This window comes from Mus pahari, chromosome 3 (genome assembly GCF_900095145.1).
Source record: "Mus pahari chromosome 3, PAHARI_EIJ_v1.1, whole genome shotgun sequence".
In the NCBI taxonomy this organism is placed as follows: domain Eukaryota; kingdom Metazoa; phylum Chordata; class Mammalia; order Rodentia; family Muridae; genus Mus; species Mus pahari.
The window spans coordinates 108300791-108313009 of record NC_034592.1 but is presented as its reverse complement, the minus strand read 5'-3'; positions in this window follow the sequence as shown (position 1 = coordinate 108313009).

The window sequence follows — 12219 nt, the reverse complement described above, 5'->3', positions numbered from 1 at the left end:
GATGAATCCTCAGCTCTTCTACAAACTACTGACTAATATGCAGAACCAGGAGCTTTACAATGGTGGAGCATAATCCACAGGGTCAACATTTCCCTAGCTAGGGATTATTCAAGTACTAGGATTTTTGCATGTTCTCTTGGACGCTTTTGGTGGTCTCATCCACTCAATAGGTGCTCATGTGACTTTACATGCCACATTGGGTCTCTGGTCTCTCTGATGTTGGTACATCAATGGAAATTTGGAAATTTGCAACTGAGAAGATATTAATTCATGTTAGCCTGGGTTCTCTAGTCTTTCATGCATAGTCCCTGAGTCTTTCAAAGTCCCAGCTCTGCGTGGGGCCGGCACAGCTGCGGCATCTGTGTCTGCCTCTGGTTCTCAGAACCTTGTTCCTCCAACCCCCCCCCCCCCAATTCTGCATTTCATGTTGACTCTCCAGCCAGATCCCACAGCTCTCTGAGGCTTTCTCTGGGTAGAGAAGTGTGATAAAGTCTGCATGCTAGGATGTTAGCATCTCTGGAAACTGAGAGACAATGGGCAAATACTTCTCCACCCTTGCTCATTGGGTAAGCCCATTATGAGGCATGTGCTGTGTGGCCTTCAGTAGGGTAGAATCGAAGTTATCTACTGAAGCAATTTCTCCATCCTTCCTCTCTGCCTTCTGGTTTCTCACATGCTGTTCCTTTATCAGGGTTCCCAGGAGAACCCTGGGAAGTAACTCAGTGGTGGAAATGATAGAGCATTGCCTAGCAGGTGTGAGAGACTCAACCATGCACACACACAAACACACACACACACACACACACACACTTGCACATACACATAATACACACATACACACTCTCATATATATACACATATACACACATATACAATACATACATACATATACATACACATATATATGCATATACACACATATACACACATATACATGCACATACACATAATACACACATATAGACACACATACCCTCCACATACACACTCATATATACACACATGTACATGCATACACATACATGTATACACACATATACACATACACACATATATACACACATATACTTGCACATACACATAATACATACATACACACTCATATATACACACATGTACATGCATACACATACATGTATACACACATATACACATACACACATATATACACACATATACTTGCACATACACATAATACATACATACACACTCATATATACACACATACACAATACATACATACACACATATGCATACATTATACACACTATATGCACATACACACATACATACACACATATACAAACACACACACATACACACACACACACATACACACACACACACACACACACACACACACACACACACATACATACACGGTGGCCATGAAAGAAGGGTACAATGAAGGGTGAGAGAGAGAGATTTAGTTTAACATGTAGGTAACCTAAATTTAAATTTTAAACGTTAGGCATTGTGGTACAAACCTGTAATCCTAACACTTGAAAAGAAGAGGGTGATTAGGAGTTCAAGGTTATCCTTGGCAACATAATGAGTTGAGGGCAGCTCAGGCTCAATTGAGACTCAATTCAGAAATATCAGCAAAAGATTACTAAGACCATCTCCAAACATTTATCTCAGTCAGCATCCAGTCCAGGGAGAACCCAACCTTAGGGCAACAGAGTTGCCGAGGTGCAGGTGAGATGGTTGCCATCAGACCGGTGGTGAGGACTACCATTTTATATCCGTGTAAAGTGGCTCGAGGGCACTAGAGCTGGGCACTACAGAGACCACTGAGGCAGTAGTCAGGTGAGGCTGAGAGTTAAAGCCAATGGGTAGCATACACACCCGGCAACACGAATCATAGCTTAGGAGATTAAGCCGGCTCACCTTTGTAGTGACCATGCTGCACGCACTGTGACATGTGATCAATGCCCTCAGTCTTACCATCTGTGAAATGGTATTATTAAATCTGCAAAGATTAAGTCATGGTAGGGGAGGGGCAACGGAGCCTGAAGAAATGACCCTGTATTTAAGCACAGTAACTGCCTTTAAAGAGGTATGAGATTCCATTCCCAGCACCCACATGGTAGCTCACAAACATCTAAAACACCAGTTCCAGGAGATCTGACACCTTCTTCTGGCCTCTACAGACACCTGATATATAGACATGCATGCAGGCACAATACCCATACACACAAAATTTTAAAGAAATTAAGAAGATCAAGTTACTTGCCTACTAGTTATACTAAAGAAAGGATGGCAGAGGACCTGAACCCAAGCTGCCCCCCACTAACTGCCCCTCCTCCGGGCAGCACTTCTATGTTCTTGCTTCAAGATGATTTGTCTTAGCCCAGCTATGCAGGTGTGCATGGCTGACACAGCTGGCCAGGCAGCCTGGTCGTGGCCAGTGGAGCCAGCCAGGCAGGCCTGTTCTGCAGCTATCTGCCAGAGTCGGTCCCTTAGGTGTGCCAGTGACTGCAGATAGGATGTGGGGGCTGTGGGGGCTGTGGGGGCTGTGGAAGACGCGAAGATGTAAACCGTTTCCTTGAAGTGGCTCCCAGAGAGAGAGAGCCTCCTATTTTTGCAAGCAGTGTTGGTTTTCTGGGTGTTTTTCCAGGCCCAGGGGCGGTTTTTAAATTAAACTCTAACTAACTAGACATCGAGTAACACAGAACAAAGCAACTTTTGCGTAAGTTAAAGCATACATGAGTCAGAGGCAGAGAGATTAAAGTTTCCCTCACATACACGCGAGTTAAAAAGTTATAGTCTCCAGAGAGGCTGGCTCCTGTGGACAGAGTTTCCATCAAGTCAGCACATTGGAGAAAGGACTGAGTCTTAGCCAAACCCCAAGCCCTGCTGGCCTCTTTGCTGCAGCCTCTTGCTGAAATCAGGAGGAATCCATCTTCCTAAATCCACGCTGTCTGTCAGGACCAAGGGCCCATTTCTGTTGCAAATGATTCATGGTGAGAATTTGTGACACCTCCTCACAGTCTCAGGGACTTTTTTTTTTTTTTTTTTTTTTTTTTAATTTTTTTTTTTTTTAGTGTTTCAGTGTTTTTTCCTCCTTTGTCTGTCTCTCTACCCCAACATTTGCCAACACACTTGAAAGAGGAGCCACAGGCGTGCTTTGAGTCTCACCCGAATCTCTCCTCTCTGCCTCTAGCAATCGATTCTGACAGGTGGAGAGCAGGGAGGGGAGACAGCATCACCATGGAGGATGGAGCACGCAGAGCATTGTGGGATCGGCCCTCCCGCCTCATTCCCTGCGGGTACGGTACAGCAGATCGGATCGCCATTTCCCCATCATTTCTTCTGCTTGAACAGAGACACCACGATGGCTCTCATTCCCTCCCCAGAGCCGTGCTTTTTAGAACACAGCAGTCAGAAAATGGTTAGAATGATTCGGAGTGTCTGGATCCTTCTCATCACAAGGTTTTGCAATAAAAAAACCCTGTCTTAACTGCAATGCAGTTAAAAAAGAAAAAGCACAAAGGACCAGCCAGCACTGTGTCCCTAGATGCATGGCAGAGGGACAGCGCTTACAAGGAGCAAGCAGGCTGACTGATTCCTGAACACGTCACAAATGGGGCCACCTAGCCGTGGTGTGCTCAGCTGCAGACAATTCTAGTTTCAAGGTAGGGGAAATGAAAGATCCAGAGCCAGGAAAATAGAGGACTCCTCTTTGCGTTTTCATGCCAATGGATACAGTTTCCAAATCCTAGCCACGGCTCTTGCCAGTTCCTTTGCATTTGGCTTTAGGTTCTAACGAGTACCCCGAGTGTTGTCTCACAAGCTTTCTGCTGAGTATCTAGACAATACCTCTGGGTTGCTGTGCTGTGGCAGTTACTGCACCACCGCCTGGGTCATTGCAGAGGGTTCTGCTCAGTCATTTTTTTTGTCCTGAAGCTCCAGGAAGACAGTTGGATCTGAGAGTGAAACAGATTTCAAAGAACGTGCATATCAACCTGTGAGGCCTTCTGCTGTGTTGGTGGCATATGCTGTCTTAGAATAGTGCCCATTTAACAGGCTGTGCTGGCGCAGGAAAGGATTCTGACGTGTGCTCGCCCTGACATGGTGCTGTGTGTGTGGAAGCCACAATAAAGTTGAGCAGCAGATGGGAAACTCCGAACCTTTTATTGGCCATATGTCACTTTTGAGTGTTGGCCAACAAACTAAATTTGTAGCTAATATATAATGATTTAGGCAGGGGGAAAAAAAAAGAGCAGCCATGCTTTGATCCTCAAGGCTGCTCCTCCAGGCTCCCTTAGCCTGTCGGAGTTCCTGGATGCTTTCCTTTAACCTTGTACCATCGTCCTGAATCACCCCCAGGTGGCTTCATCTCCACAGCCCTTTGTGGGAGCCACCTCCAGCTTGGTCCGTTTCTCATCTGTTTCTTCCTTGAAGACTGTAGTGTCAGACTTCTTGTTATTACAATAATTTTTTCCAAGTTGATAGGAAATGTTATAAGGAATGAGGCATCAACGTTTCTGAACTTCAGCCTGCTGGGCAGTGTCTTTTGTCTCCTCAGACATCTCCATCAGTGCCAGGCTCTGCCGTCCCTTTTAGGTGCCTACAGTGGCTCCCTGTTCAACCTGAAGTGCTCGTCCTTGGTGTGGACTTGTGGGAGGGAAGCACGTTATGATTTATGAGGATATGACCCGCGAGGGAACTCCTCTGGACAAGCGCCACTCTTACTGTCGGAATCATCTAGGAAGAAATGATGGATGTCCAGAATAAAGAGACTGGTCCACCTTCTGGCTCTTTATTCTTTTTGGCTCTTCTGACCCATGCATGAAAGTGCCAAGTTTCCAACCTCAGCTGCCATGGGCAGCCTGCCTGGCTTCCTGCTTGTGGGCTCCCAAGAGAAGGATCTCCCCTGGTGCACTATGCTTTTGTTTCTGAGTTTGATGTTGGCAACAGCCGGAAAGGAGAGGGGGCCTTTAAGCTCACAGGTCTGCCAATCACCAGCTCAACAATTCAATGTATCATTGCTATCATTGTCTGACCCCCAAATGACTCTGTAGTTGATATCTTAACCAACTGCCACCTAAGTTTCTGCACACCAATTCCCACCTAACTCAGGCCTCTCCCGTTGTTATTCAAAAGTCCAGCAGCATTGTGAATGAAAGGGCAGCAGAGCACATCAAACACAACAGTGTTTGTAACATCCGGAGTAAGACCCATTAAAGAGAGAATAAATTCCACATTCATCATGGATGCTTGCCTTTGTTTTCTGTTATTATGAAAAGAGGAAACAGGCACTCCTTTCCCGTGGGAGGCTCGTCAGTTATCTGTTCCTGCGCTGCCTTGGATGCGGCACAGAAAATTGTAGTTTTGGTGTATGTCTTTGCAGGACTTAACTATCCTTTTAGGTCGGATCAACGGTTCTGTCCTGAAGCAACTTTACTTTGGGGATTTTACAGGGTGGATGGAACTGCTGTGCAAACAGACAGATGCGCACGGCTACCCATTACAGCATCTTCTACATAGGCAGGAGACCGGAATCCACCCAAGGGGCTCAGCGACGGAGAGCAAAGTTATTGCTCTGCCACAGAGCGGAGTACAGCTGTGTAGAGCAAGGATGGAGCTACATGACACATCCCTGTGAAAGCCAGACACAGGACAGAGTGCACCTGTCCAGGTGACATTTGTTTATCCTCAGAAAAAGTTGCTTTGGGAGGACATAGAGAGAGTAGGGTGAGAAGATAAGAACGGAGGGGGGTGCAGGGATAAGAACGGAGGAGGCAACATGCCAGTGGTTTCTTAATCTCTTTGACTCTGCTCTGTGTACCCACTGTTTTGACCTACTCTCACGGGTCACCTCTGGATAGTCTAAACGTCTCCAGCTTTCTTGGTTTCTCTGTCCACCGTGGACCACATGCTCCTTCAGTGTGAGGCAAGTCCAGTCCAAAATTCTGCTGCTCAGTGACTCCGTGTGCTGGAGGTGGAGCTGAGCTCTCTGGCTGCCTGTTTGCTTTGCATGAATATTCCAGTGGCTTCGTGGAAGAGGTTCTACAATCATCTGGGAGATGATTGTACATCATCTCCATTCACCAGATGAGGCCCAAAGAAGTGACCCTGTCTTGATTTATATGAGTCAGGGCTGTTGTCTCAAGATTTGAACTCCACATGGCTTAGCTCCAGTGTGAGTTGATAATGGTGTTCTATGTGTGAGTCACACAGTAGCATTTCCCAGCCCTTCGGCTGTCAGTCCTCCTCAGCTTCACCTTGGCTTGTTTCTACTACACTCTCCATGCTCCTGTGTATACATCTCTACTGGATCTTCGCAAACGAGGGTGTATCCAAGGTCCCATCTTTATCCATATATCTCTAGTACCTACCTCCCATCTTCCTAGAAGAGTTTTGACTCACCTGGAGGGCTTACCTTCCAAGCTTATGCCTATGTATTTAGAAATTCATTTCCACCTGTCTGTTGAACATTTCTATCGTGTTGAAACCCAAGGCATATCTTGCCTGGGAAGTATTCTCCTCACTGACATCTACTCTGAAAAAGCAGCAGATTCTTCAGTTCACATTGGAAGTTTGAAGAAGCTGGTTCTAATATCAGTGAATGTATCAGAAGCAGCAGCAACAGAGTAGATGAACTTGGAAGCAAGAATGAAGGGCAAGCAGGCAAAAAACCCCCCAAAGATCTTCTTCTTCCATGTGCTATTCCCCTTCCCTTCCCACCTCCCTCCCTCCCTCCCTCCCTCCCTCTCTTCTTCCAGTGCTGGAGGACAGAACCCAGTGCATCACCACTGATGTCTATCTCCAATTGTTTCCCCCTCTAAGTTAAAAAAGAAAAAAGAAATGGACCCACGTCTTCCTAAGTCATCCAATCAAGTTTGGAGCTCATTGTGTATTCCAGGCAGGTCTTTGGAACTTGTAATCCTTCTGCCTCAGTCTTCATGGGCTATCATGGCCCCTCCATCCCTGGTCTTGCTCCTTCCCAACAAAAAGTAGTCCTTATATATCAGGGTACCTGCGAGATCAAGGGTTTCAAAAAATGAAACTTCACAAATGAAAGCCAAGCATACAAGTTACTGTAAAGCTGCCAATTTTCTGTGAATTAACTATACACCCAATAGAGTTTGAGTAAAAATACCAAGGACCATAAATATTTTCCTGAAACTAGATATACTGGCATGAGGGTTTTAGTGGAGAAACAAACTAAAACATTATCCAGGTAAAATAGGAAAAGGAGGAGTGAAGTGGGAGATGCAGTCCCATCAGCTGCTCACATTACAAAGCAATGGTTTAGAGATTCATATTTGTGTATGAATACCCAGAACCGTAAGAAGAACAGAACTGTGTCTGACCTTGGTGGTGCTTGAGAGTTAGTGCTTAATAAAGGTTGAATATCTTCATCAGTGCAGAATAGTTTTACAATTTAATAAATAATGCTGGGACAATCGAGTAGCCATCTGGAAAATAATAAAGTTGTATTTCTCCCAACTCTTCCTAACAAAATGAGTGCCAGATGGACCATCAACATGGAAGTTTAACTGTCAAGGGGTCTAGAAAAACATTGAAAAACTATTTAATGGTCTTGGAGTTGAGAAGGCCTTTTGAAGCATGATAAAATTCAGGAACCATAAAAAGAAAGATTAATACATTTAGCCATAAAAATCAAACATTTTGCCATGTAGGAAACACTAAAAAAAGTTAAAAGGCAAATCATGTACAGGTAAAAAACATTTGTAACAACCAAGCCAGACGAAAGGCTAAACCTGTTAAGATATAACACATGTCTAGGAATTCATAGAAAAAAGATCCGCTCGGTATTGAAAAGCATCCCGGGGTTCTGCACAATTGTTGTGCATAATTAAAACAGAATTTTTAACCTAATAGTGTAAGATTTTATAAATGTATTTTGGACAAGTTCGTTTGGACAAGTGCGTGTGAACTTACACCCTGGGACAGAAAGTGGAGAACTCTGAAGAGCTCAGCGTCAGGGTCTCTGTCAAAAGCTAGAGCATGTGAAACCCTTTACATAGCTATTGCATACAGGGAATGTCTCTGACCATCACATAGGCTCTCACAATTAAACAAACCTGTACCTGGAGAAACAGAAATACATTACCTGTAGCACTGAACATGGAAGGATGTTTCATCATTAAAAAGGAAAAAGAAAAAGAAAGCACAGAACCTATTGTGCTACATTTACCTGTGCTGGTCAGGTTCGTCTCAGATCAGGATGGACATGCTTGTAATCCGGCCAGCCTGTCTGCTACGCTGTCTACACTACTTACACTCTGGGTTTGTTGTTTGCCTGTATGTTCCCATCTGTGCTTGCTGTTCCTTTCTGTGCTGGTCCTGTTGATGACAAGCCGCCTTCCCACAACCTATCATCAGCTGAGTCCTCTTCTGTCCTCCATGCATCCTCCTTTTGAGGGCATTGCTAGGTCCTCCTTAGCTGCCCATCTTAGCCGCAAGTCTACCTGCTCTCACCTTTATTTATTTATTTGCATCTCTCTCTCTCTCTCTCTCTCTCTCTCTCTCTCTCTCTCTCTCTCTCAAACATACCATGGCCTGCACAGGGAGGTCAGAGGACAACTTCCTTGCAGGAATCCTTTCTCTTCCTCTGTCTTGTGGGTCCATTGCCCTCAGGCTTAGTGATCAGTGCCTTTATCAGGTGACTCATCTCACTGGCCTCTGCTCTCACATTTGACATCATTCTTTTGTCACCGAAATTTGAGGTAACCTCTTTAACAATGGTGACAATCTCAAAGCTCTCCCTTTGATACAATACAGCCTATGATAGATAGACAGAAATTAGCTTACATTTTCTACCCCAGACAAAAGTATCTTCTTTGTTCTTTTTTGATTGTATAAATAATAAGTACATATTTTAAAATGGAAAACCTCAGACCTGGCTAACGTATGTGTACATGTTTGTGATATATGTGTGGTATGCATGTAAAAGGTAAAAGAAAAAAAATATTTGAGTAGAATTCTCAGGCAAAGAATGTACACGTGCCAAAAGTTGGTATGTGTTATCAAAATGATCTTTGGAAAGATTCATAATTTATTCAATGAAACTGACTGAGACACCATTATGTGCCAGGTCTCTGTGGAGTCTAGTGTGCTACTGAAGAAAGATTCACAGTGTTGTTGAGAGGAGTTGTAGAGAGGCGTTGACTCAATTGAAAGTTCAAGGATGGTTTTCTAAAGGAAGAGGAATTAAAGGGAAGGCTGGAGTAATGAGGGAGAGAAGCGCTCTGTCGGGGCCTCATATAAACACAGCTGCACAGGAAGTGAAGAGAGCTCGCTTGGAAATGTGTGTGGGTGTGGGGGCTGAGAAGGTTGGGAGGACGGACAGAGACCCAGCCATAGGTCGGCTTAGAGGTAATGACAGGGATCCCACTTTATTCTTCACAGGAAGAAGGGGTGTAAGCAGGATTTGAAGATCATCTTCATGTCTTGAAAGGATAATTCTGGCTGAGTAGAGAACTGAGTAGCAGAAGCAAGATGAAAGACAGGCTGATAAATTAGGAGGTCGGTCAGAATCCAAGCGACAAGTGAGATAGCTTAAGCTAATCAGAGTTACAGATGTCATGGTCAAGGCCCAAGCACAGAGAGCACATAAGCTTGTGATTTTTCTTAACAAAAACTTATATACTTGATTTTTTTTTTTTTTGCTTTTGCCCAACTAAGTAAGAGTCTATGTATAGGTCTATAACATATAGTATATATATAATGGAATATATATATATATATCTATATATATATACATATATATATAATTTATAATATATATATAATTTATAGTATATATATATATAATTTATAGTATTATATGTAGTATTCCTTCTTTTGATAATGATTGCGGTTGAACATTTTTTCTGTACCTCACTGACTATTTTCATTTTTACTTATTTCTTCTGAATTACCTGCTTATCCTTCGGCCATTTTCTTACTGAGGTGTGTATTCTCTTTCTTACCAGCATGCAGTCCAGGACTGCATGCTTCATTTTCATTATCATGTGCTTGCTGTCTCCGCTGATTGATGAGATCATCTCAGGTTTTATTTATTATTTAATTAAATATGCAAATAAATTCTTATCATGTGGATAATAGACAGAGCTTCATAAGAACCCAAGTGCAACATCAAGGCAAAGTTAAACCAACTTAATATACCTAACATATAACTGACAGCCAACAGTGTGTGTGAGTGTGTGTGTGTGTGAGTGTGTGTGTGTGTGTGTGTGTGTGTGTGTAGGTAGCATAGCCAAATAAACCAGTGTTTACCTTCATTATTTCTGGTTTGGTATGATACTTAAAACTATTCCCCCACCTGAAAGTTATAGTAAGTTATCCTACATTACTTTTACAACCATATTATTTTCAGGGTATATCAAAGAACATTTGAACCAGACTTCTATATCCTCTGCACCCCCAGCTTTACCAGATGGACAATAAAAAATAGCACCGAGATGCTGCTTAGGATATAAAACCAGCAATGTGAAATTGGCCCTGTGTCAGCTTCTGCTACTCTCAATGGCTTTGACTTTGCAGCTAACATGGATACAGATCAAGGTCTTCTCTAGGTTAACAGACGATTTCTCTGTAGATGGACCAAGGGGATACCAGATCATAAGTTTTCTGCAGGCAGAAAGCACGTCTATTTGATTTTTTGGGTACCTATATGGCTGGACCTCATGGACAGCCTCAGGCAGCACAGCAGGATTCATGCATTGCTCCCATGAGAACAGCACAGATTCTCAACCCAATGGGGAGGCATGGTACTCCTGGGTGGTATGAGGCAGTTAAGGAGGGTGAGCTTTCTTCAGCAGCCAGATAGTGTGGCAAGCACAATGACATGGTAGGGAAGGATTTCTGATTGCTTTCCTCTCCTCCAAACTCTCCAAAGGGAATAAAAAGCCCAAACAACAGAGCACGACCCCTCCCTGAGAAATACCAATAATGGGGATGGTATTTTTCTTCAAATCTCCCTTAAGGGTTTGCATTTATCTTGGTTGCATTCTTGATTTTTTTTTTTCCAGAAATTTATTTATTTTATGTACGAGTGAGTACACTGTAGCTGTCTTCAGACACACCAGAAGAGGGCGTCATATCTCATTATATATGGTTGTGAGCCACCATGTGGTTGCTGAAAATTGAACTCAGGACCTTTGGAAAAGCAGTCGGTGCTCTTAACCACTGAGCCATCTCTCAGCTCTGCATCCTTGATGTTTTATCATGGATTTCTGCATGTAACGCAGTCGTTAGTGCTAGTAGCCTCCATGGACTTGGTGGAAAGCCTCTGCTGATGCCTCCCCATGCACCGCTTAGTTGGAATTACAGTTTCCCTTTCCAATTCCCATTTAGCCTTTCCGTACTGGTGGCCAGACTTGGAGAGAAGCTTTCAGCTGGATACAAGCCTTCAGCTTCCTTGTGGATGTTTATCTCCTCTCTGACCAAAAGGACACAGGGGACTGGGATGCTTGTACACCACTGGACAAAGTCCATTTGAACAGTTTTGGTCGCAAGGAGCAGGGTGGTTTGACCCTCAGTTTCCTCATCTGAGAACAGTAGAGAAAAGAGCTTCAGATGTTTGGGTAGAGCGAGCAGTCCAGATGTCCACTAGGTGCTCCCACGGTTTGTAATAAGAGGACGTAATTTTCCAGCTGTCGAGCTGCTTCAGGCTTCTGGTCTCTCTTGGCTCTCTTGGGCTGACAGGAAGATTCCTTGAGCATCCTGGACAACAAAAGGCAGACTTTGTCCTGATTTTCTTGCCACAGTAAAGTTCTCAGAATGTAGATTCTTTGCTGTTTTGAAAATCTGGTTGATGGCTCCCTGGTATCTCTTCAAATACTTCAGTCTGTGAGTTACAGCTTCGCTGACCTCTCTGCAGGGTGGGACAATGGCAGACAACATCTGTGGTCCACAGTAAAGAGCCAGCAGATCAAAGCTGCAGCTGGGCTAATGGCTCCGTGGTGTTGGTGTGGCTATCTTGAGGGTGATAAAAAAAGAGAGAGAAAGTGAAATAAGGAAAAAAATATCCCAAATTCCCAAACAAAGGCAGATGTTTTGTCTTAGCATGAAAGTTATCAGTTCAGAAATTTGACAGAATAATAGCAAAATGAATACTTCTCTGGATTAGAACAAATTGAAAGACATTTTATTGAAAAATTGACCCCTCAAAGAAATAAACTCCAAATCCTCTCTATTCTGAAGCTTCTCACATTCTCCCTCCCCTCCCCTCCCCTCCCC